This window comes from Chroicocephalus ridibundus, chromosome 2 (genome assembly GCF_963924245.1).
Source record: "Chroicocephalus ridibundus chromosome 2, bChrRid1.1, whole genome shotgun sequence".
Taxonomy (NCBI): Eukaryota; Metazoa; Chordata; class Aves; order Charadriiformes; family Laridae; genus Chroicocephalus; species Chroicocephalus ridibundus.
The window spans coordinates 97218176-97239799 of NC_086285.1; the positions used below are offsets into that span (position 1 = coordinate 97218176).

General features: G+C 44.4%; 1 long non-coding RNA gene across 5 annotated transcripts in view; it reads left to right on the forward strand.

Annotated features, from left to right (window-relative positions):
• Positions 1–21624, forward strand: part of LOC134511766 (uncharacterized) — a 107402-nt gene that overhangs the window by 77281 nt on the left and 8497 nt on the right. For 2 of the 5 annotated variants that reach the window (XR_010069970.1, XR_010069971.1), the window contains 3 exons: positions 238–540; positions 2997–7560; positions 8126–14325. This is a non-coding gene — a long non-coding RNA (uncharacterized LOC134511766). Of the gene's footprint in view, positions 1–237; positions 541–2996; positions 7561–8125; positions 19949–21624 lie in introns of those variants that run through there. The other 3 variants (XR_010069973.1, XR_010069974.1, XR_010069972.1) reach the window with 3 other exon arrangements.

A 21624-nucleotide genomic window follows, 5' to 3' on the forward strand; every position in this document is an offset into this window, starting at 1 on the left:
ATATCTCATTTGTAAAACTTCGGTTCTTCCACTCAGAAAGCCCACATCCCACTCCTCCATGGAGGAGAGGATATTGTGTTTGACTTATTACCAAGCCTAAAGCATTCTTAAGATTGACTGCAACTAATCGCTAAAATATGCCTTCTCATTTTGGGACTGTTGTGACTCTTCAACACAGCAAAACTGCTTCCTACTTCAAAATCTATTTCACTTCTAATTTTTTTTTTCCCCACAAAGGTTTGGTCCAGGCCTGTGTGCCGCCCTCATCAACATGCCCACTAATGTCACCAGAACTAAGGACGTGAGGAGGATGAGGCCTTTGGCACCCGACAAGTGACAGCATGGTGGTACAAAGCTCGAAACCAAAAGTGACCAGACTTCAGACAAAGAATTATTAGGGAAGCTGCTGAAGCCTCCACACAGGTGTCTGACAGCAGTCCCACCACGGCGGATGGGAAACTGCCTCACGACTCAGCCTCTTCTCCCCCATCCCTGAGGATGCAGCTTCCACCATGACACATCCCATCTTTGCCTCCCCAGGTAAGGCTGGGATATTGGTATGAGAGTTGGGCAATTTTTATTGTCTTTTGACATATAGTAACTATGCTATTTTTTCCATTCTGATTTTTTTTTTGTCATGACAGCCACTGCATTCAAATATCTGATACAATCTACTTATGTAGCGTGTTCAGATTATCTAGGACTATGAGCTGGAATGAGCAGTTTATTGAAGGATAATGCTGAAGAAAGGGATGTCAGATACTGTGCTATGGTTTGGAAAACAGGCCAGTAATGTAATGCTGTTATCCAACAGGCCATTCTGAGTTACAGGATGGAATAAAAGTCGTCTCAAAAAAATAAGTGAAATAAACTTGTGCTTCAGGGCATAAACAAGCTTTGTAAAAGGTTGGGATAGGAATAATAGCCCCTTCTGACACATTACTTTATAATTACAGAATATGGGACTGCTTGCATCTTTCTCTGAGAGGTCTAGTGCTGGCACTTTTAGATACTAGGTAAGTAATTTTTAAAATTTATAGGTCCTTCAACTTCTTTTAGTGGAAATACAGTCTGTCAAGGACTTTTTACACAGGTCAATTGCTATGTAGAGACTAAGAACTTCATTTCCTCAATCACATTTCATGACCGCATTAGAGGTAGTCCACAGATGCCCAGGGACCGATGAACCACATGATGAAAACCACAAGACAACTCAGACCAGGAATCAGATTCTGTCTGACAGTTTTCTAACACCTAACGTCTTTAAATCAAGGCTTTTTTTTTTTTTTTCTTTTTCTTGCGGAAGACACGCTTCAGTTCAGCTAGAAAATAGGAGCTTGAGGAAATAACTTAGAAGTCTGTGGCAAGTCTGTAAGGACTGATGTACGACGTGATTATAATGTTTAATCCTGGACTGAAAATCAACAAATCTACAAAGTTCCATATTTCTATGAAAATAAAGACATAAATCTACAGCCATGTTGGCAAACGACGTGCAGATGTCTCCTGGGGAACATCTGCAAAGAAGCCTCACACCTGCAGGAAGGGTGTTCCCAGGGTGATGTCGCCTACATGTATCACAAAGGAATTTTCTCCTTCGCTGCTCAGATGAGGGTTTTTAATGATTGCCTCCCATTTACTCCACAGCATTTCATTGCTGAGTAACTCGAGACTTCTTCACACTGTTTGAATTTGATGGCATGTACCAGTAATGCAGAGACCTTTCTTTCCTGGGGGAAATCAAGAAAATAATTCATTCTTTTGCTCAGTAACTCAACTGAATCCAATTTGGGCTCATTCTTTTAGGAAATGTGTTTAGCTAATTCGGTCAAATTAAAATATGAAAGAAAAAAAGTCAATAATGCTGACCACCTTGACATCACATTTCTTTGTTCTTTCATGGCATTCTTCCTCCACTGACAATTTGATTTTGCAGAGGGAGAAACTAGCATACAGTTTTATAAGAATTGAGTCACGGCTGCAGTTTCTGCATAGTACTAAACGCTAGGATGTGTATATGTACACGAAACAAAACCTCATCTATGCAGTTCTCATGTTGCTTATGGTTTTTGGTTTCATTTTTGAGCTTTTATTTTGAGCTTTTTCCTACATTGACTTTAGTGTGTATTTGTTAGATGCTAGTGTGATTAGTTAGATTTGTTAGATTGCATGCACAGAAAAAGATGTAATAACAGGACGGGAGTGTTACCTGCACTCTGTGTCCTTAAGAGACAAAGAAGAAATATTATTTGGAAATTTCTATGGCATGGGGCCTTCCCAGCAGCTGCTGAGTTCATCCCTATCCCTCACGTGCGGTTGTTAACACAGGGACACACAAGGGAACAGCTGAGAACTGGAGAGGCTAAGACCAAAGTGAATATCGATTCCCTTCTTCCTCAGTGTGACCGGCTGCTTAGAAAGCATTGATCACTAGCACAGCCTTGAGAGAAAGCTGGATGAATTCATGGAAGAGGAAACCCACCGAGAGTGACTAAATACACAGAAAACGAGCCTGGCTCAGCATGTGTCTGGGCCACCAGTGGCTGCAAAGTACTTGGAGGAGAGGGGAGATGCGGCTTGCGCTTGCCTGGTCTCGTGCTCCTCCTTTCAACATCAGCTTTTGGGCATTGGCATTAGCTGTTGTTATTTCATTATGCTTTTATTCACTGTTGGAAGGAGGCGAGGACGGGAAGCCGCCCAGGACGCTGACTGCAGCCGGCCGAGAGACCCCTCTTTCCCCAGGGCTGGCTGCAGCACAGAGTATTGACCGGCGTTGCAGCTGCCCGGTAAGCCTGCTTCATAACCAGAACCAATTTTCCAAAGTGCCTAAATGGCTCAAAACTGCAGGTTCTGTTGGCCAAGCTCAAGTGAGTTGCGCATATTGGGAAACTGCTTCCAGTTAGCTTTCTCTCTTCTTGTCTCTCTCTCCGTGAGTTTGGGCGTTTTCGATGATACAGAAATATACCATTAAGTTGAACTTCTCTTTATTTAAGCAGGTGAGGAACGAGCAGCTTCGAACTTCTACAGAACTGCACCATACCTTGAATTATTTTAACTCAAGCCATTCCGTCGCTGATAGAGAACCGCATATTACCCGGTTAATTTTCGGAGTCACACTGACTGGTGATCCTTTGTCCCATAAGGTAAGCATAGCACACTAGACGGATAGACTGCGGCAGAACGAGTTACATGTTGCATTTAGAGGCAAGTATCGCTTTAAAAAAATTTACCTGCCTGCCAAAAACTGGGCAAAACAAGAGGGTAAGTTCAGCTCAGTGCATAGAGTAGTTCCTCACTGCCTGACTCCCCTCCCGGCTGCCGGGAATGCCTGGCATGTCAGGTAACCCATGCTGAGCAACAGCCCAAAAGCACTTCTTTGCTTGTAAAAATGAAACAAGCTCCATATTGAAAAAAGTGATTTTCAGAGGTACTGTAGTTGCGGATAAGTCTGCAGCCGTGCTGCTCAGCCATCACACAGAGCCCAGGCGCCCAGCAGAGGCCAGATTTAAGCAGTGCTGGTCGATATGTGTGTAGCAGGGACCACTGCAATCCCGAAGAGGCAACTCCAGCTGCCTTGTGCCAGGGCATCCTATGGCTGCCTTTCCTCGCTTCTTCATGACCCAAGCGACAAACATTAAGATGAAACAAGCATTAACAAAATATAGCTATTTAATTGTTCATATTCTGTAATTCAGGAGAGCCCCTGGGACGTCCTGTGCTGTTTTGACCTCTAGTACTTCCCTGACTCATCAGCAACTCTGTTGTTTCATGTTGGTAAATCTTTCATCCATGTTGGTAGCATCCATAGTGTAGATGCTGTTCTCTCCTGGTTGGGCTGCAGCTGCAGCTGGCAGCTTCTCCATGAAGAAGCGTACTGATTTTCTGCGGCTGTGGTGATCTGATATTATAGGTGCTGTACAGTCTCAGATAGGAGGTCTCAAATAGCGGAGTCTCCTGTCTGTTCAAGGCCTTCCCAGCTGAATCTCTTTGTAACCTTCTCCTCTTAGGCTTGAGGGCGGTGTTAGCTGCTTGGGCTCTTTCACACGACAAGGTTTGTAACATCTGCCCAATGCCATGCGTTATGACAGTAAACGATACTGCTTATAACAAACATCTCCCGGGTTTCCTTTGACTTTTCAGTCTCTGAATGGTTTTCAGACATCCTGTGGCCAGTGTCTGTCTATACCACCTTAGTAGTATAGAAAATCCTGGTGATTTTGGCATTGAGGATTCCTGTGAGGCTGGTGCAGAGGCTGGTAAGAAGCTGCCCTGAACCCCCGGGGTCAGGAATACCACGTCCTCTCTGTGTTTGGACTGATACTGGAGAGGCTTTAGAAGGGTCAGACAGACATGCACATTATCCGGCATGGGACTTTGTGGCATGGGACTTTGTGCACAACCAGCAATTTACAGATGTACCCCTAAAATTCACATCGAAGTCTGATCTTTTTTTTTCTGCACACTATTTTATGCAGTGTATCATGTCCAACATGACTGTAATCTGTCTTCTGTCTTACTCAGATCCAGCTCTGCCTCCTGCTATTTTAACTCCTCTCCCAGGGATATCTGTTAGATGGACTTTTCATTCCATTATTTGGGCTCATGTCACATTTCACCACTGTTTTGCCCCAAATCAAAGCAGCAACCTCACTCCCTCCGTGCCCATGGCTCCCAAAAACTAGGAAGCTGCTCTGAGGCGGTCGGTCTCCATGGAGTTGTGGTAACGAGCTGCGGTGACTGTACACCTTTATGTTATTAAAAGCAAACAGACCTGTCCAGATTTTTTTTCCAGGGGTCAGGCGTGCTGCCTCCCTGCCAGCTCGCTGTTTTCCCTGTCTGACAGTGTTCGCTGTGGCCACTCATGCTTGGCTGGAGGATACGCTCCCTGGATCCGCTTAGGCACGTCTGTCTCCTACGTGTCCAGCGTATGTTGGGTAAACGATGTCAGATCTTTGCTGGAACTACTGGATGGCTATTTAAGAAAAACACCGGGAGTTAGGACAGGCGCATCCCGCCGTGCTTATCATGGACAGTAAGTTACAGCAATTGCCAGAGCCTCCCTTCTGGGCTGTAAAGGTTTTGCAAACAGACATCTGCACAGCGTGCCCTGCTCGGTGCATTGCCAGAGACATTGCTGGGCAGTACCCTCTCCTCACCTAAGAGCTTTAGGGTCCCAGTGACATGTGTTACAGTTGTCTGAGCACTCAGCAGTGACTTCTTTGTGATGCTGCCTAATTTCTCCAGGGCTGGATCCGTTTCTCTCAATAATTCCACTTGCAGGCTGTAATCCCACAAGCCACACTGTTTTTAATTAGGGGTTCCATAATGTCTCCGAAGATATGCATACTGTCAGAGATCTTATATCTGAAACATAAGGCTCTATTGCCCCTTATTTTTCTTCTCGGTTTTGAGCACAATTACTGTGTCCCTCTACAGTCTTATTCTGTCCAGGTCAAGTCTTCAAATAACTTTCTCAACGGTTCAATTGTTCCAAGTATTATTTTGAAAATAGTCTCTCCCAGGTCATTTCTTGCCCTCGTTGCTCAGTGAGACAGTAAAAAGTTCTACTTCCATGTTTTCTCACTGTCTTTGACGGCCAACTCCATGTATCAATTCATTTCTTCCCTCTGCTGAATCCGCATTCACATGGAGACTTCAAGCTGTCTTTTTGAGCTCCCAGTGACCTGAGTCCCCTCTGGCAGCTTGCCTGCTCTGTTTCCAGGCTGTCTTTCTTTGCCTGGACGATGGGGCAGTTCGTTAGTGAGGCGGCTGCTGCTGCAGTGATGCACGTACCACGCTGGCTGATGATATAAGCTCGGTCCCACACTCTTATAAAGGGACAGTTTATCTCCAGCTGCAGGTCACTCTCTTGCTGTGTGCTTCCTGATGCCACCTCTGGAGACTTCCCGCATAGACCCTGTGCCTGGTCCTCCCTCCTCTGGAACTGAGCATACAGAAATACTTGAGTAAAAGAATTCAAAAGCAATTTCTGCCGTCCCTTATGGACTACCACCACTACTAATGTTAGTAAGAGAGAAGTTCTGTTAGGGCCTGTAGCACATCCCTCAGGTAGCTGTTGCAAATGGGAAGCATTTAAAGGTGGGCTTTGTCCTAATATCGTCTGTTGGAAAGGACTTTCTGTTCCATATATTTCATGTTATTGCCCTGAAAAGCTAAATGGGAAAGCATACTACTAATTGAAGTGCTTATGGAAATTAAATCCATGTTTAAAGGAATTTAAAATTTTTAATGCAAAATTCAGCAGCTAGAAATTTTGCACCAACTTCTACTTAATTAAAATTAATAAGGTTTCAAAGAGTTTCAGTTGGGATAGACCAGGAAAGAATTTGGCCTTAAACGTGTAATTAAAATACAATTACATTGGAAAGAAGTCATTACTGAGGTTGTACCTCAAAAGCATACCTAATGGGCTATCAGGAGAAAAGGCTTGTGCATTTGGTACACCAGCTATATAAGATATGAAAGGATGTAGTCACTGAGAGAAAGAGATATTAGCAAGATCATTTTGGTAGACAGTAACAGTCCTTTTATGGCCAATTCCTTCTGGCAATATTCAGCAAGGGATCCGCTCCATCTTAGGTTGGGACGTACAAGGAACCTCAGCAAGTTTTTATTCTGAGACTTTTAGTTGTTTCCCAGCCCTCTGCAGGGCTGTGAGCAAGGGAAGCATCTTTCAAGCAATGTCAGACATCTCTAGATAAGGGAAACTTTAGAACCGAAAGAACTCAGTTGCCCGATTTTGGGAACCACTTGCCAAAGATATATTCAAAGCGAAGGGCCTAATCCAACCCAGGGAGGGAGCTCTCCTCTTGGTCCCTGTACCCGTCTGCATGAAGCCCTGAGCACAGCACCCAGAATGGCAGTGTTAGAGTTATGCGCAGCTCTGCATTTGCAGGTGTTTTGTTTTACTTTATTGCTACGACAGCCCTATAAAAAAGAATTTAAGAACTATGACATTCCACAAGAAGCACAAAACAGACGGGCTAGGGAGTAAGGTGGCAGTGTGAGCATAAAACTGAAGCTGCTTTGTGCTCTTTGGAGCCAGAACAACCCATCATTCATTTGATTATTTGTTTTGTTGATGGTGGTGGGTTTTTTTATTTGTTTGTGATGGGGTTTTTTGGTAATATGTGATAGGTTTTGTTTCAAAGTCCACTGAAGTCAGTGGTGAGGTCCTGTTGACCGTGCCAAATTTTGGGTTAAGTTTATGGAAAAAAATGCATTAGCTTTTAAAATAAACCATATGTGTAGTCAAAGATGCAAAGTTCACAATCCCATTGGGACCAGCTCTTTTTCAAAGGTTCAGAGTCATGGATTGATTTGAACGATCTGGAAAACCTGGATGTAACCTTGAATTCAAAACGCATCAGGAGGATTTGCTTGTAAGCTTTTGATTTAACCTCGTCTTTTCACGTAACTTTCTGAGTTTTTTAACTGTGATTTTTACAAGTACAGTGAGTCTTGTAAAAGAAGTGTGGGAGAGGAAATGTGAACGTCTCAGCTGCGCAGTGTCCCCTTTGATGCAGTACAAAAACCGGTGTAAGTAGCCTAATGTCTTAATGAACGGAAATATGTTCCTGGCAAAGAAGTGAATTTAGCACTTAGTGAAACGCACTCTGCTGAACTGCTGACATTCAGTTCATAATCAAACTTTTATTGTTAAAGAGAAATTGCGGTCACACCTTTTGTATTGAAGATTTAGTTCAATGAAATAAAATTCTGTGACAGTAATTTCTTTCTACCCTTAGAATCCCTACAGCAATGCTTGTTAAACAGATAAGAAACACATAGAGCTTGACCTAGCCTTTCTCACGTCAAAGTCAAGTCAGGTGTCTTCACTGACTAATACTCAACAAGGATGTTTTCTAGCAACTTTTTTTCATTTTTAATGCAATATAGAAGATGTGTGATTGTCAGTGTTGTGGTTCTTTATCATCCAAAATCGTTCCCACATCAGAGCTCCCAAAGAAGCCTGCGAAGGGGGGTTTCATACACAACGTTAGCAGCACTTGTCAGCAGGGCAGGACTGACTGAAGTCAGCCTTCTGTGGCTGTAATAACACAAGCACTTCCTTCCCTTAAACAGTTTCTTTCTTTTCCCCCAGGGTCTCGTAGTAACACACCTGAAAAAGCAGCCTTTATATCTTCCTCAAGCTAATTAAAATACAAATTCAAGCAGATGAGCAATGCAATATTACTAAAGTGTCCATTTGTTAACTTGTCAGCCCCTGAAGAATTTCCCGGTTCAGTCGTGACTGAGGTAAGCGGCACCAGAGTACTCGGCCATGGAAACTGCAGCTGGAAAAAAAGCACCTCTTGAAACCACAAAACTCACAAGGACTGACGTGGGGTGACATTAACTAACAGCATCAAATAAACAGAGCAAAACTATGCTCCCAATCACAAAGGTCACAGAAAAGCCACACAAGTTTGCCTTATGGTGAGTTTTGCCTTTTTGTACCCGTATGAAACACTTTTTTTAATGCTTCCGGGGTGGATGGTGAAGCTTAACAGAGAAGCTAATGGCCTGAAGTAAAAAGCTGAGACAGGCAAGGGGCATCGCTTGTGTCCACACACTGTCAACGTCAACGTGTTGTGAGTATGACTTTTGCCCCCTGCAAACCACCACCGCTGCTCCCCACCAGCCGGAGGCACTGGTTGGGCAGGTGCTGTCAAACAGAGAGCATCATCATGGCCAAATCCCATCAGGTGTGGGCAGAGGCCACCCAACCCTTTTCACATGTATTTTATACCAAGTGCGGAACGATATAGGTATTCACTGACTGATGGCTGCGCTGTTCAACTCACAGGATTGTCCAGGTCCTTTTGATTTATATTTTGTATCCCACACACAGCTTAAAAGCTTTATCTTCTCTCTAGTCTTTTAATTTATAAGCTGTGTAACTAGAATGCATGAGGGGGTTATGTCCAAGAATTTCAGGATTTGCCATCAGTTTTGCATAGGGACATGGGGTAATGCCAACTTCCTTTTTCCTTTTTTTTTTCTTTTACTCACTAAAGGCAAAACACAAATCTGCATTTTAAAGCAGCTCTCTCAAAATCGCATGGCCATATAATCGCAATCTATCGGACTAAAAATTAAATCTAAAATTAGACATAGAACATTACCAGCCCAGGATTTAAGGTTTATATTGCTGCGAATTTCTAGGAAAATATTTAAGAATCAATTTAAATGCTAATGATCTGGTTTGCCACAAAACTAGATAGTAGTCATACTCAGTAGCTGCATCAGAGCCATAGAACTGGTCTTTGCTGTGTCGGACTTCACTTGTGACATTATGTATGTAATTTTGCAAGTGTTCCTGTGTATCACAGACCCATGTACTACACCACAGCGAAAAGAGACTTCCCTGAAACCCTGTAGAAACCAAGTTCTCAAAAACTGAAATAATCCGTGTGGACTTTGGAAATCTGACTGGAGAGCCAGAGATGAACTCATGGAAACCTGAGGAAGAGGTAAAGGCAGGAGTACTTACCTCTTCCCCCCTGTACCTGGTGGCTTGCTGTGTTGCCCAACTTTGCCTACAGGATGTTCCCTATAGTTTGGAGACCTCAAAACAGCCCTACTCGGATCCCTCTGCCAGTTTTGTGCCATCCCTTTGGGTTGCAATTCTTTGAGGACCACAGAGGCTTCCTGCTGTGGGCAGTGGTAGGGTACAGTCCACTAGAGCCTATTTACATTTAAATTGGGACCAACTGCATTGGTGCCCCTGAAAGACCCTGTGGTTGGGCCCTAGACCATGTGATAGAGGTGACGATGAGGTGGGTCCTTCACACAGCACGCAACCAGTGACGCCATTGTACATTTGTCGTAAGGGCCAGGGAATACTTTCCCACGCATTTTCTGAAGCAGCCGTGAGCAGCGCTGTACGAGTGAACGACCCTGGGTCAGGCCATCCACACAAACCTGGAGCATCTGCTCCATTCAGCCAGTCACTACCAACTCATTCCCGAGCTGATGAAATCCGGTTTGTTGTGGGGTTGTGTGGATCTCTCTTGTGTCAGAAGAAGGCTTGCTGTAGATTCCTGGCTGTCTTCTGTCTGGCTGTTCATCTCTGTTTGATTTGCAGGCATTTCCACTTGGTTATATCCACCCTAGAAAACTAAACCGTGTCCATGGGCAGACTGTCATCTACACAGCCGAACGGCGATGGTGATCCCTCGCCCCATTTTGGTCTGTGCTGACCAGCACTTTCCCAGCAATTCCTGGACATGATGTGGGAGTCAGGCCTAGGACCATTCCCAATACACAGTGTGGGGGAAGATGAGTTGAATAACATGGTCAAGAACTGTTCTGTGCCAAGGAACAGCTCCAAAGACATTTAATTAATTGTTATATTTGTAGCATTTGAAACTACTTATGTTCAATCAAACTTGTTCGGAAACTACCTAGCAAATCCCAAAGTCATTTGTGAGAGCTGGCAGGGAAGAAAAGAGGAAGTGAAGGAGCAAATAAACACATTTGCCAATAGTATTTTTTGCTAAATAACTGGTCTGAAAAAAAAGGGAACATGGTAGTACTGTGTCATGTGCAGTGAGCAGGAGAAGAAAGCTTCCCTCCTTGCACATGTACATTGGGTCAAAACAGGGCAACCACAAGCATGTTCATGATCTGCAAAAAGTGTACATGAGGGAAGGGAAGATCCATGAGCAACAAGTTGAAGGAGAGTGAGGAAGTTGCCCCAGTGGAGCTGTTGATGGACGAAAGCTGTTCATGGAGTGTTCCTACAAAGCAAAGCGCAGTCACCTCGTCTGATGAAATGCCCCCTGGACTTTCTGCCAGAAGAGGAAATGGGATTTTGAGATGCAGTCCGGTCTGAAAGAAGATGGAGAGGGAGGACAAAGACTCAGACCCTTGTTAACCTGGTAGGAATATATCCTGTAAGACAGAGAGTTCTGGAGAACCAGACACTTCACAAGCCCAGCAGATGCGCAACACCCAATGCCACCTTGTTTATCCTGTATTTCTGCTGATGTCATGCCCGAGGGAGCTGCATCATGGATGTGGCTTCCCTGTGCTAAGTGTCAAGCGCCCAAACACAACAGGGAAACATGGTCCCTGCCAGAGGGCACTCGTGCCAGGGAGCAGAGACACCTCCACTCCCCTTCTGCGGGCAGAGGGAGGGATGGGGCCCCATGGCTGTCCCCCCCTCCATGTCTCGGTGAGCTCAACAGCCTCGGATAGGACCGAGGCACAGGGAGGTCTGACTGCGCCTCTTCTGAACAATTGGAGGCTCATTTTCGTCACATTGATCATTCATCACGTTGATTGTTAGTGGGGTTGGAATTTAAATATTAAAGGACAGCCTCAGAATAAAACAGGCAGAAACCCTAGTCCTTTTTCATTAAGAAAATATCTGGGGGCTTTTTTGCCCTCTCTCCTGAACGAGGTTTGAAAAGACAAGTTATCCTCATAAAATCTTATAAACGCCCACGAGACAATTTTGCTTTGAAGTATCAATGTGACAGGGCAAAAGCAGAACAATTTGATACTAATGATTTCAGTCACCATCCTAATGCTTCATGTTTTAAAGATCATTTTGCAATAAAGACATCATGATTTTACAGTCACATTAGAATAATAAACTGTAGCACTTACGGAGTACTTTTCCTCTAAAACATGAAATAAATTGGAGCAATAAGTGTTTTTCTCATTTTAGAGTTGGAGAAACTGAGGCCCAAGGACGTGACCTTCTCACAGCACAGTCTGGGAGAACCTCACCTGCCTCCTAGTTCTGGGGCCACCCTTTGGGTCATGCTGTCCCTCACCTGCTAGTCCGGACAAGATGACTGATGACAACTCTCTGCAGGAGAGAGCAGATGGAGGTTGATGTTCTGGCTGCCTGCCTTGTGACTTCAGGCACTTCACTAAGGCCTCTCAAATAGGAGTGTTGAAACTCCCATTAGGGAAAAATAAAAGCAGGAAGAAGAAGTGACAAGATCTATTCACAATAGACAAGATGAATACAATTCACCAGACCACCCGATAATCTCTGGAGGGAGGCGGGGTGGCTACAGAGTCACCTTTCCCCATCGTTCTTTCTGAAACATTCTCTGCCCCTTCATCTGTGCGAGAGAAGCAGCAGTGTTGTCCCCAACCCATGTGGCTGCGTCTCACCCCGGTCCAACCAGAGCCTCCATCGTTGGCATTACGGGCACCGACAGGTGGGGACCACACAGCCAGGCAGCTGCTGCGAAGCATCTCTTCGAGTGCAGGGAGCACGAGGATGTGAGGCTGCCAATATGTCAGGTTTCTAATTAAGATTCATCAGCTTCCAACCTGGCTCGATTCATTATTCATCTGGAAATTTTCTTCCCCGACTTTCTTCTCTTCTTTCGCTGTCACCCGCTAAGCAAAGGTATGCATTTCCCTCCCAGAAGCTCCATCGACATCTCTGCTAATATGCAGCTCTCAGGGTGCGACAGAAGAGAAAGCGACGGTTACAAACCAGGTCCCGGAGCACTCATCAATATTTACAGGCATCTGACAATGACTTATCTTAGACCATCTATGTTTAAACCACAGCAATGCAAATGAGGCGCTCTTTGCATTGCGAGTCGTGAGGATGGGATGTTCTAACATTTTTTGACTTCACTAGTAGAAGGCTGCTCCTCCTCCAGAAATATTTCCTTTCAATGCTGTCCTGGCGCTGTAACATAAGTCAGGAAGTCAGGCAGGAAAAGCAATACAAAGGGCAGAGTGGGTTTCCTAGCTCAGAAACAGGTGTATGTTGCTTAAAATTTTGGCAGAGGAAAAGAGGAGAGGAAAAACTCTCTGCGGCAGCCATTCAGCATCACAGCCTCTGCTGCTCTCTTGCATGGCAGCTACCCAGGGAGGTGTAAGCACAGAGGTGATTTAAAAGATTGATCCAGATGAAATGGATAAAAAGGATTCACGTGATTAAGTAGGCAGGGGTTGAAACAAACATTTCACCCTACACCCTTCTTTTCCAAAACACGATCCTGTGTGTTGCCCGCTGCGGGTAGGGTGGGATGGGGGGTTGGAAACAGAAGGAAAACCAAAGCAGCTCCCAGAGGCTCTCATCGTGAGAATTCAGAGCAAAGCAAGCTCGGGAGATGAGGTTTCGTTGCAGTGTGCACGCCGGGGAGGAAGAGCGCAGCCTGCCTCCCCGCTGCCCCGCAGAAGGACCCGCGGGCGCTCTCAGCCCGACGGCCGTGCTCACTCGCCACGGCAGCCTGGCCTGGGGACACTTGTTGAAAGCCGTCCGGAGCATCAGAGGGCACATCAGAGAGCAGAAAGCAGTTTCAGCCACGGGATTGCTTCTGGTAGCGGCACTCGTTGCCAGTTCCCGAACTGACTTTTGCTGTCTCCCAGGGAATATTTTTTTAATTTATTTTTTTTTTTTAACCACAGCAATCTTTATGCAAGGCATCATTTGCAGAACTGGCTGGAAAGATTTAGATTGTCATTTCCTCAGGTTCCCTGTATCTGAATCTTCGTCTTTATTTGACTTCACATCACTGAGGAATGCACCCTGGGCTCCTCTGGGAGTAGAGGCTACCCTCGTGAATTAGGAAAAGTCCCATGAGTATGGAGATAATTTCACTATATCTTGGATGTGTGAGATGTGGGAGGACAGCCCCCCTCTTTTTTGATGCTTGCTTATGTTGCTGTGTATGAAAAGTTATTTCTGAATGATGAAAGTGTTTGCCAGGAGTAGACAGGTTGTTATGAATGGCATTGCTTTTGAATTCTGTTTATAATTAGTCTCCTTCCCCGCACACTTTTTTCTTTTTTTTTTTTTTTTTACTTTTTATTTTTAGGGTCTGTATCTAGTACATTTCTTTCCCTTACGTGAAAGACTTAATAGTCCGTTGCTTGATTTCCATGTTAATTAAGCACGTGGCTTCTCTCAATAACTGCCACATCCTCGCTCACTGAATATGTACTTTTGCACCCTTAGCAATGATCTGACAACATTATCAGAGCAAAATACATAGAACAAGAAACCGAGGGGATTAGATATCAAGGAGGACACTATAGGGACCGTGTTAATTGAGGCGATCAGCAAGATTAAGATAAGTCTTGCTGCTTCCTCATATTGGTCTTAATGGCACAATGCAGAGCCCAAAGCACTTTACCTGCTGTACAAATGTGGTTAAGTCGCTTTCTTCCCTAGGGTGTGTAATCTAATCTTCCAGATAAAACACTTAGCAGAGTGAAACCAGCTGGTGTTAAAAGCTGTATTTCTAAGATACGGCACCTGTGTAAGGTTTTAAAAACTACTAAAAATAGCAAAGGCCAATAAAAGTTGAAATTTGGTGTGAGTGTGCTTACCTATAGAGACAGGAGCGTGTGCATGTTAGTGGGGTGGGTGTGTGTGGGTGCACAGGCTGGCCTGAGCTAGGTTGATGTTGCTCCAACTTCAAGAGGGGGATTTGCCCAGGCGATCTTCGGGGATCTCTCTGAACAACACTTCCCTGATTTTCTGAGAGAATACACAGGAGTGGGGGTGCTACAATTTAACACCGTCATTTATGAAAAGATCACTCCTGCTCTAAGAATATTGGCTTTTCTCTGCAATTAAAATGAAGCAGCAAATGATTTTGCATAAATAGGCTTTGAATGGGCTTTGAATAATGGACGTGTTGTCAAGAAAAAAAAATAGGCACTACCCAAACCTTTTTCAAATCAATTCTTGACAGAGTTCTTCAAACGGAGATAAACATTGCTGGTGTAATGATTTGCCACATGACCTTGCACTTGAAGTGCCAAGCGAAGTGAAAAATAACACACTCAAACAAGAAAAAGTGCTGATTTTGATTCCCAAAATAATATTTTTCTAGCTGGAACTATTTCTGCTATGGGCTAGCACGCACATACAGGGAGAAAGTCAAGATTTTCCTTCAGCAATATATGACATTTCCCTCTCAACTAGATAACTGAGAGGCTATTTGGGCTCGCGAAAAACACTTCTGCACATCTGGGAGCAATACAGCTCAAAAGCAATTTGGGAGGAAGGATAAGTCTTGCAGTCGAGGCAGAGGATTAAGAAGGAGAGTTGAGTTGGACTCTGCCCGGCCTGACTTCTGAGACAGCCTCTTCCTCCATCTGAGCCTCCGGTTCCTGTGGGGTTACATGGATCAGGGTCTTCCACTTGCCCGGAGACACTTTTCCACCTCCTGCATCACCAGAGCCCTTGTTTTCCATGGACTTATAGACTGACGTGAGGAGTTTGGCTAGCAAGCAGGAGGAACTGAAAATAATCACCAATGGGAAGAAATCTGATATAACTGGCCTACTGAAACCACCTGGAAGGCTTTGTACGAAGGCAGTGTTAAAAGCACAGGACAAAACCTGCCTGGGCAGGGCACAGGCTGTAAGAGTGGCACGTTCTCCACCATTCCTGGTTTGGGGATGGCAGGCATCTCGGAGGCAGCAAATCTCCACTCCCTGTGTGTCGGGGAACTGCTTCATAAACTGCATCCACTTATGAAACCAAACCGGTGTCCTTCAGAGCCGGTCCAGGTGCAGACTGGTGTCCTCCTTCGGCGCTGGGCTGTGTGGCAAGAGAAACTGTACCAAAGTAGAACGCACTTCCTAGGGCCAGCTGCCATTGCTGTCCTGACAAGCTGTGTAACTCCAAGTACCACATACGCTCGGTGCTTAAAGGAACTGGTTTTCCAAACTGAGAGAAGTTACAAGTGAAACTGAGTGTAAAAAAATTATTAGGAAGAAGCACATACTAAATGGCCAAAAAGCCATTACTTCACAGTAAAGGAGCTGAATAATATTGGTGAAAAGCCCATTCTCTTTCAGCGGAAGAATGGAGGCAGGAATAACGAATTAAAAAGCAATATGCAACATATGGGAAAAAGGGGGAGGTAATAAAAATCCATATAAATAAGAGTTTATGAAGTGTAGAAAATTGATAAAGGATACTAAAGACATCAGAAAAAAGTCCATGGCTGGCCAGGCTTTGTTTAAGAAGAGTTTCTTGAAAACTTACGAATAATAGCAGGAAAACTATCAGTGCCATAGTCTCATTACTAGCTGGAGACAGTCAATTCATTAATATCAATGAAGAAAAACCCCAACCTGTTCAACAGTTATCTTTGCTCTCTATTTGGAATAATGTATTTTCTGACATATTACTAATTAAGAAAGGTCTTCAACAACTTGCACTGGAGTCAACCATTTTTGAAAGCTGAAGGTCCACAAAAGTGGCCCCCAAGAGTCAATGTAGGATATTTTTAGCTTGTGTATGTCAATTTTTAATAAGTCACGAAATAATGGGGAAATTCTCAAAAGTCAATGTCAATATTATGTAAAAATTCCAAGACAAATGAAACCACGCAGGTAAATACAGTTTACTTGATACCAGTCCCAGGCAAAATAATGGAGAAATTGAGGGAAGATTTAATTAATAAAGATTTAGAAGATAAGAGTATAATTATTGTGGCCTTAATGAGAAGGGGGTTGTGATTTCAGACTGATCACCTGAGGTGGGGTACACGGTTGATAGCGGGTAACCAGGCAGGACCAGTCTGTTTAACGTGCAAGGCTTGAGTGCGCTGGTTGCCCAGGACCAAGGCACCAAAGGCCAAAGTGCCACCTCCCCTTGATGGCCAAGAGAGATGCTGTAATTGCCCCCTCCTGCTGTCTCCTAACCCTGCGAGCGGTGGGTACCCCCCATGGCTGAGGCCACGTGGTGACAGAAGGCACAAAGAAAAAGCCACAAGAGCCAGGGACATGGGGTCTGAAATGTCCCAGGTGGGCAGGAGGTGGAGGAGCCTGGTGGCTCCTGGTAGCCTGGGCGGTGGGTGCAAGGGGGCTGGGACTGTGGTGAAATGAAGGTGTCGTGGTTTGGGCTGGGCCAGCCACTGAAAGAATGACAGGTACTCTCTTTTACCTCTCTCCCCTTCAGAGAAAGGAGAGCATCTCCCTTCGGAGGAGAGGAGAGAAAATGAGAGGAAGAGAGAACTTATGGGTTGAAAAAGAAACTAAAGTACTTTAATGAAACATTGTTAACAAAATAATAAAAAGAAAAAATAATAATATTAATAAGAAAATAACAAAATATACACAATATATACCAAACCGTATTGAGCTCAATTTGATACCATACTGTATTGTCTCAATTTGATCACATCACTGGCAGGCACTGGGAAAGTCCCAGACTGGACTCAGTGTCGGACAGGAGCTGGATTCCAGATCTGGATTCAGGAAAGCATGGATTGGGGTCAAAGGCAGACAAACAGACAGAGTCATACTCAGATGCTGGCCATTGAAGAAAGAGGCTGACCCCTTTGATCCCTCAGCCTTTATACTGAGCGTGATGCAGATGGGGTGGAATACCCCACTGGTAAGTTTTGGGTCACCTGTCCTGTCCTCTCCTTCCCACAGGTGTGACCCCTCTACGGTCTTCTGCTTCTGACCCTCCAACTCGGTACATGACAAAGTGAGCTGATCTTGATTGTTATAGCAATAGGTGTAAGCCAGAGCCTCTCGGCATACCATTCCTTGGTATTCACTATAAACATCAGACCTTATCGGCTAGGAGCGGATACTGTCTGAAGAATATGCCATTAATTTCAGAGACTTATAAGAGGCTTAACTGAAAAGTAAAATTACTGAACAGAAAATTGGTTCTGTTTTACCTCAAACCAGGACAGAAGGACACCAAGACAGGGACAGGGGCTCAGCAGGGCAGGAGGCAGGGGTGAAAGCAAGACCAGCAAACAGGCAGCGGGACAGGGAGCTTAGGGGCAGAATGAGAAACGTTTGATTTCGGCAATAAGGTAATGTTGCTGGAAGAGCTGCATCCTGAGCAAGGTACGAGGCAGGGTCCCATGGATAAAACAGTGGGTGATTGCGCCGTGCCCCACCGCACTGGCACATCCATGCAGTTCATGCGAAAGGCAAGCATCCGACTTTAACCACTGATTTTTGCAAGCATAGAGATATTTCAAATGGCTTTTCTGTTTTGATTTGTGGTGCTTTAATACAGCGAAGTCGTTCAGAAAAATAAATAAGGCGATTACGCAGCAGCCTGCAAAGAAATAAATGAAGCGGGGGTGGGAGACAGGGCGGTGTAGGCTGCTTCAGGAAGTGAGGGGAGCCGCTGGACTGTGGGATGTTCAGTTGGCAAAGAAATAAAGGATTAAAAGGAGAGAAGGAAAGGGGCATGCAATACAGACTATAGAGGCTTCATCAAATGCCCTTAACTAGCTTTCATGAAATGATGAGTGTGTGACTGAACTACCCTCCTAAAGGAGTGCTCCAGCAGATTAGCAGGGTATACAATGAAGAGTCATTTTTCTCTTGGAGCTGTTGAATTCCTTCCTTTTATTGAAACGGTGAATTGCAGATTCTGCTTATCAAAGGTTCAGGTTCTTTTGGAGCTGCTTGATCATGAGCCATATTCTGCCTTGACTTCCAGCCCAGGCATCCCCACCAAGTTCAATGACATCTCGTGGAGAGTAAAGCAGGACAGACGTTAGCTTGATGTTTTCAACAGTGTTGTGGCTGTTAATGAAGCATGATCTGATCTGGTACATGTTCAGAGACTGTCGCCAGTGTCTGCAGTGGAATAGACTGTCTTTAATGCGAAGATGCAATTGATTCATCAGGATGTCATGTATACCGGAAAGTAGAACAAGTATCGTCTTTTGTTTGATTTTCTTCCCAGTGAGGAGTCATTCAGATAAAACATGCAAGAAATACTTTGGACATTTTTGGCAATGAAAAGGTTTCCTTTTCCCCCACTCCCGCCTCACCCAAAAGTAATGGAGCTGTCTAGCTTGTTAGATGCCACAGGCAAGTTTTAAGACTCCCAATCGAAAATAAAGAATGGGAATTTTGCTTTTATAAGGAAGAATTGCAGAATTGGAAATGATCCATATTTGGGACATACATGCAAGCTGTTATTCAGATCAAAGTATCTATTTGGAGCTGAATTACTCAACAGCATCTATCTATGCCTCTTCAACACCTGCGGATTAGCAATGTAATCGTGTGGAGGTTGCTATAGCTACATCTCTAGAGCAGGTGGAGTTCTTCGTCTCTTGGAGCACCATTATGCTCGTTCTTTGCAAATAAACCATGTGAGAGTATATTTAAAATGTCACCCTAGCGGCATCAGCCCTTGTCTCTAGCTGACACTCTCACATCAGATCTGTCCTTATCCTATCAACCCTGATTTCTCTAGAAACAATGCCACTTCCATCTGCGCATCCTGCCTTAATGGTGTTGATGGTGAACCGGCACTAGGGCCTTGCCAATCCAGACGTAGTAAGGTCATGAAGCAAGTGCTTGAATTCAAGCTGAGGAGGACTGCTCAAGTTTAGCTCGCAGATATGTAGTCTTGCCTCAGGGTTGATGGCATGTAAGACTGTAAGCTGGCACTAGGAACGGCACATAGAAAAACCACCAGCCTTCAGCAACAACACTTTCCAGGACCTGACCGACTGCTCAGACTGCGGCCAGGCAGCGGGAGTGCTGGTTGCGATGGTTTTCAGCTGGCTGTTTGCCCAAGTCTATTCCCAAACAAGGGCTGTGCTCGCTTTCTTACATCAAATACTTCAGCCTTCTTGTTTGGGCTCCCCTGCTGTTTATTATAGCAAAGGGTTGCCCAGATGACCTTTCCTTCTAGATGTCTGTCTGCAGTGACTGGCATATGCTGTAACCCCTAACCCTCTGCCAGTCAAGCCCACAAGATGCTAACCTGTGTGAAAACTCAGTAGTGATCCCTGTACAAAAAGCTGATAGCCTAAAAGAAGAGCCCTGACAAGCAGGAAAAAAAATAGACAAGAAGCTAAGAAAGTACCAAAGAGTAGATAAAAAGCAAATCAGGATGCTTTGACTTGTCTAATTTTGTCATTCTCCTTGTTCGTCTTTTGCTCTAGCTCTGCATCAAGTGCAAGCTTTTCATTCCCCAGTCAAGGTAGGTAAGGAGAGATTTCTCACTAAAACTTGTCAACAGAAACAACAACAACAGAGGATGTTTTCCTTTCCTGGCAATTTTTAATTTCTACCCTAGAAAGCTGAATTTTGGAAAAAGCAACAAACATAGCAATACTTCAATAGCTTTTCAACAGAAAGCTGCAGTTTTCCCCAGAAAGCAGATGCTTTTTAAAGGGTATCTAACAAAAAAGCAGAAATTTTTGCCAAGCAGTGGAATGACCAACTTCATCCTCAGCACCGTTCTGTTTCCAGTTATTCCTGTTCCCTCCAGTTTGCTTTGGTCCCTTAAGTCTCAGACACATTGGCTCTTTAATATGTATGCTCCTCAGAGCCTGCTAACTGCTGTGCCCCAAAAAGCAGTGCTGTAAAGTTTATTTCCATAAATTAAGGCAAATAAAAATATGTGGTGTTGCTTTGAGACAAATCCATCTTCAGGTCTATTAGTGCATTACAGGTCATGACTTTATTTCTCCCTCTCTTTCTTCAGACTGTTCCCCTCCAGGCAGTTTCCTCTATACGTTCTCCAGCCTGCTAGTCCCAAACGAAAAGTACAATTTTAATTCCGTCCTGGAGAGTATTTAAATCTTAAAGAAAATTACCAACTAAGAGGCTGTTCCTTATGAGAGAGGCTGTTTCGTGACCGGTCTTTCCACTTATTTGAGGAATGACTGCTGAGAAAAGTGAGCCAGGCAAAGGCGGAGCAGAGGAAGTCACGTCAGCCTTGCCTTTCTTTTCTTCTCATGCACTTGTGGTCGTAGCCGGCGATCAAAACGTCACCAAAAGCAGCAGTGTACGTTCGGGTTTTGAAAAGGGTCTGGGTTTAAAGCACAGAAGTGTAGGCAGCTACAGCGCCCTGTCCTGCGAGAAACGGCTCCTCCTAATCTAGGTGCCGAATTCCCGTCAGCACCGAGCCACAACACAGTGGGAATTAAGCCTCGGTAAATGTACCACTCAGGGAAGGTGTGCCCAATTGACAGCTATGAAAATGGATTAATTTGTTTTTTCAAGGTTCAAGTCCAGAATCAGGGGGGGTTTTTATGCTCTTTGAGCTGTTTTTTCTCTAAGGCCTGTTATGATTTGCAAACCGTTGATTTTGTACTACACCAAATTTTGTACTACACCATTTGTTCATGATTTAGCTGCCAGGAACTTGAGTTTGCTTTTCCTGGCCTGCCTGGCGCAAAAAAAAAAAAAAAAAAAAAAGGTGCACACAATTTTGCTAAACACACACATGCATGACCAAGGTTTTCAAAAGCAACTGGAAACGTGGGAGACTGCGGTTTCCCACCCTGAGACTCCTGCAGTGGGCTTCCTTCCCTGAGAGCAAGCCTTCCTTAAGATATCTCCAATTGAGCAAATAAAATTTTAGTTATACCCCATATCATTAGACACCTTTGAAGGAAGCAATCTTGACCATCGAAAATGAAGAATGTGGTCTTAATAATTGCTAGCGAGCCCTTATTACCCACGGCACCTGCAGAGCTTTTTCTGAAGGGGGAAAAAACCTCTTGCTTGGAAAGTCTCCTGGATGATTTTGTTATAGAGAAAATAAAAGAAAGTCAGTCTGTTTGAAGTCATAGCAATCAGCACTTAGGCTCAGCCACAATCTTGTTTCTTACCTAAAAGAAATGCAAAGGGAAGAGAAAAGACGACAAA